Source organism: Nansenia antarctica (assembly GCF_963989245.1).
Source record: "Nansenia antarctica genome assembly, chromosome: 6".
NCBI classification, from domain to species: domain Eukaryota; kingdom Metazoa; phylum Chordata; class Actinopteri; order Argentiniformes; family Microstomatidae; genus Nansenia; species Nansenia antarctica.
Genome location: NC_137676.1, coordinates 55,243,398 through 55,248,807, shown reverse-complemented (window position 1 = coordinate 55,248,807; position 5,410 = coordinate 55,243,398).

Sequence of the window (5,410 nt, the reverse complement as noted above, 5' to 3'; positions counted from 1 at the left end):
GAGAGATTTGGTTTTGGCGTGTTTGTTTGAAAAGGGGGGGGGGGGATTAGGGGGGTTAAGCTGTGGGTTTAGGACACAGATATAAAGGGAGTTCCGCCAGTCATTGTTTTGTTTTGTATAGAGTATAGAGCGTCCATGTAAGAACATAATTCAGTATCAAAATTAGGTCAACAGTCAGGACAAAAAGGACCAATCTTAAGATCTGTGTTTGATGAAAAGAAATCATTAACAAACATTTGACAAAAACAGCTCTGGTGGAGACAGGTGTTTTTCTCTCTCACAATTGAGTAGAGCTCTTCTACACTGTTGCAGGAAACACTACAGAAAATACGACTCGTTCAAAAATCTGCATCAGCAACCAGTATATCTGGTCTGAAGCCCATTCCCCTTGAGTTAGCGTCATGAACTCCTTGTGAAGTGTAGCAGGAGAGAAGCAGGTGAGAATCAAGAAAGACTGCCTTACTTTAGGCCACAGAAGATGAGGTTCAGGTTTGTCTGAAGTGTCTGAAGCACAACCCCCCCCATCCCATCCCACCTGACTGCAAGATCGAGTCACAATGGGTCTGATTTAGATCACAGACTTCCTCTATGAAGGATTGGCGTCATTATCTATCTCATCAGATAGATGATCAGATTTCTCTCCACACAACCCTGGGTGACCAGAAAATTACAATAAAGATTTGTTGTGACTTGGTAGTTTGAGTCTATTTAGGGTTAGTTAACAATTCCAAGCGGAGGCCCAGCATAAAGGAACAGGAAATTGGGAATCTAATCTGAGGGAATATGTTGGCCTACTTATGCTGAAGCAGACGCACTGTTCTGTTAAATAATTCTATCTGCCTGTGAAACTCATTGTGGTCTCTAATTCCATGAATCATTTAGAGACATGTCGTACACAATGAGCATGGAAATTGAAATTAAGTAATGCTACCTAAGCAGAACATGATGAAATCATCAAATAGAAAAGGGCTGTAATTGGTACATACATTTTTGGATTTTTAAATGAATGATACAGTAGGTACGACATGGGACAGTGAAGCATTTCTTTTAGCTTGACACTTCAAGGATTTGAAATCAGTCAATAACTATGAGGTTAAAGGAGAGATTCTCAGGTTTTATTTGTGTACATGGTTTCACCATTCATACATTACAACACTTTTTAGTCAGTCCCTCTATTTAGGCCACCAAAAGTAATGAGGCAGACTCATATAATGTCCAAATGAAGCACTCATGTTTAGTATTTGGTCGACAACCCTTTGCATGCAATAACTGCCTGCAGTCTGTGACCCATTGACCCCACCAGACGCTGGTTATCTTCTCTGGTGATGCTCTGCCAGGTTTGTACTGCATCCATCTTCAGTTGTTGTTTGTTTTGTGGACGTATTGCCGTAAGTCTCCTCTTCAGCAAAGGAAATGCATGTTTGGCCCTGAAAAACTCCTTTGTTGCTATGGCAGTATGTTCTGGGTCATTGTCATCTACGATGATGCGCCGTCCAATGGGATTGGAGGCATTTGCTTGTACTTGGACGGACAGGAAGTGTCTGTACACTTCAGAATTCATCCTGCTGTTGCCTTCAGCAGTTACATCATCAATGAAGACAAGTGAGACAGTTCCAGTGGATCCATACATGCCCAAGCCATAGCACCCCTTCCACTCATTTCTCACATGAGGTGGTATGCTGCTAATATCGGGCACTTCCTTTTATCTCCACACTTTACTGGTGCCATCACTCTGGTACATGGTCATCTTTGTCTTTGCTCTTTACCATACTTTTTTAGAAAATAGTAACATGGCTATCCTTTTTGTGGCTAACTACTGATTTGTGCCTTGCGTGATTTGCGCCTTGTCGTGTACTGTAGCTTCTGAAGTTCTGTTGGTGAAGTCTTCGGCGGATGCAAGTCTCATTCGAGACACATTCACGCCTGTTTGTTGCTGGGAGCTATACTGTTAAGACTAGAGCTGGAGAGAAATAACAGCTTCAGGTTTCTTTGTGTCCACATCGCTAAGGATCTAACATAGTCACACCACACCCACACAGGGATCAAGTCGGCACGCCAGTGTTTATTTTCCCTGAGGGGAAAATCTTCACGACTGAGGAAATTCGGCATGGCCCCCCACAAATCCTCACAAACTTTTACAGGTGCTATATTTAGAGCAACCTGTCCAGCTGCATCGCCACGGCGACGACCGTAAAGCCCTGCAGAGCGCGGTGAAAACTGACCAGTCCGTCACAGCCCTGAGCGCCCAGCCACCTGCGCCGTCCAGGCCAGGAACATTATCAAAGACAACAGCCATCCCAGTCACACCCAGTTCTCTCTGCTTCCATCTGGCAGATGGTCAAGAATCTACAAGTTTCAGAACAGCTTCTACCCTGACATTTCACTCTGCCCTTTTTTATTTGCCATGTAATCAAATTGTCAATCAGTTGTTGGAATGTGGTATTTTTTGCTCTAGGCACAGTGTCAGCTATAGCCGGCAGCAATGGAACAATTAGGGGTTAAGTGCCTTGCTTAATGGCACACGCAGCTCCCTCCTGAGGCGGGGATCGAGCCAGCGACCTTCCGATTGCTAGCCGGCCTCTATACCTACCGGCACCAACTCCCTCTCCTGCTGCTATAACCATCCTGTATATTTTATTCTATTATATATTATTATTATTGTTACTGATTATATTGTATCTATTATCCTTGTTACATTCTATTGCTAATGACGTTTGATCTGGTAGAGCCTCTGAATTTTCATTGCATTGTATACTTCGTATTCGATGTAATGACAAATAAACAAGACTTGACTTGACCTGAGCAAACAGATCTATAGTGACCGAATCCTGGATCTGTAACGCTCGATCAACAGCTCCAGTGCTTAGAAATCAGCTGGTTCAATTGTGATCAAAGTACATTCCCCCCCCCCCCCCCCCCCCCGGCAATCGTGAAAAGTACACTAAGGACTGAACAGGGATAAACTACTATACACGTTATGTTCCTCCAAGACTCTGAACACATGATCTTTCACAAGACAAAGTGTGTTAAAGATTGATTCGGTCTGTTCTGCTTTTAGCTGACTTGTCACTCAGTCACCTCTCACACTAAGCAATGAAACGTAGTTATATAGACACTCACATGTCATAGACATATGTGTCTGTGTGTGCATGTGTGTTGTCTGTGTGTCCTTTCAGCACTTTCAGCTCTTCTCTCCCCTCGCCCCACTTCCCCTCTCTGCTGTAGGTGCTGTGCTCAGCAGCAGCAACAACCCTCTCTGGGCTGTGAGTCATCTGTTTGCACCAGTGGGTTTCTGCCCATGTCACTGAAGCAGTGGTGTCGTTAGCCCTGGGCATCCGGGGCTCTAGCCCCCAATGTTTTATGAATAGCCCCGCATCTCAGAATCCGTGGGGAAAAAAAGTAATCGCCATCTAGCGCATAGTCAACAATTTAGTGGCCCCCCACCCACCCTGGTCGACATAATGTGTTCTGGGCTAAGCCCTCAATGTTTCTAGATCCTAACAACGCCTCTGCAAGGAGGTAAACAGTCTAATTGCTTGATGGTGTGACAGGGTGATACACTCATTGAGCCTGAGGCAGGTAATTAGTGCTTAACAATGCAAACCTGTCAAATGCCAAGGTAGACTCAGCCTGGACCAGGACATAGGGTTGAGTAGCTCAGTCTGGACCAGGATATAGGGGGGAGTAGACTCTGGACCAGGATATAGGATTGAGTAGCTCAGCCTGGAAGAATTCAGGAACTGGAGTCTAGTTTTGAGGGGCACAAAGTCTCTCGGGCAGATAAGCAGAAAGAGGACAGCTCAAGATTAGAGGCTGTTATACACTGAACAACAGACAGGTTAAACAGAAGGAGAGGATCAACATAAAACAGTTGGCCTGAGGCCCCCAACACGTCTAAGCGACATCGAAAACACTGACACTGTGCAACAAGATGTAAAAATAAAATAAAATGATATTACACATATCTACTAAGGATATTGTATGTGGATTTACTGTCATATATATAGTACTTAATAAGTTCCCAAATTATATAACTTTCATACAACACAGATTTACTAACGATCGTGTACCTGGTTTGACTGTCATATATTACTATATAAAGTCAATTTTCAGATGTAAATCCAATTGAACATGCATTTCATTTCCTGATAATAAGATTTTAGGCAAACAAACAACAACTGATGAGGGTTACAGTACAGGCCTGGCAGAGCATCACCAGAGAAGATACCCAGCGTCTGGTGGGGTCAATGGGTCACAGACTTCAGGCAGTTATAAACATGCAAAGGGTTGTTGACCAAATACTAAACATTACATGCTTATTTTGGTAAATGTTATTTGATAAATCTGCCCCATTACTTTTTGGTACCCTGGGGGAGGAATAGTATTGACAGAGGGATGTCAAGTACATTATACACAACAGACTCTGAGTGAGTCTTCTTCAAAGACAATGTAGTCTTCTAGAAGCAACTTTCGTGCAATTCTTACAACATAGTTTCTGTTTTCTTTCTAAATACGTAGTCACATCATTCTTATCATATTTAGTGTGTGTGTGTGTGTGTGTGTGTGTGTGTGTGTGTGTGTTTCTCTAATGAATCCTATGTCCATGCCCCACACTACAGGCCATTGTCAGAGCTTTATCTCCCTTAACCCCCAATCCGTCTGTGCCGTCTCCCAGTCTGGATCTTACAGCCCTGGGTGTGTCAGCTTGCGCAGGGTCCCGGGGTCGGGAGTCAGGCAGTGCGCGTGGCTAGACGTCTGTCTCACCGCTGCTATACTTAGCCCTCCTCCACTGGGAGAGGAAACCAGAGGCACCTTCCCTGCTGCACCCTGAGGAGAGGGGTTGAGGGAGGTGGGACAGTGGGGAAGGGAAGCAACTAGAGAGATAAGGAGGAGGTAGAAAGAGAGGAGGGGGTAAAGGAGGGAGGGGAAGGGAAGCAGGTAGAGAGAGAGGGGGAGGTAAAGAGAGAGGAAGGTAGAGGGAGAGGGAGGAAGAGGAAAGGGCCTAGGGACAGAGGAAAACAAATCACAAAAACACATAACCAAGAAGAATCATCCACACACAACAATAAATAACAGAAATAGAATTAGAAATACTCAGTTAGGAGTACCAGTGGCAACTACACAAATCTAGTGCACATGATGTGTTGCTTCACGTGTTGCTTCACTTGCTTCTGGGTTGAGATATGACCTGGTAGGGCGTTCCATTCAACCATAGCTCTATATAGTACTGCACGTTGTTTTAGTTTTTGGGTAGTTGTGTGTAATTGTGTAGTTACCACTGGTGGCATGTCTGGTGGGGTGTGTGTGTGCATCAGAGCTCAGAGTGTAAGCTGCCTATGCAAACAGACAGGGGTTTTCAGAACATTAATATTTTCTACAAATAAAATAAATGATGCTTTTAACCTCTCAT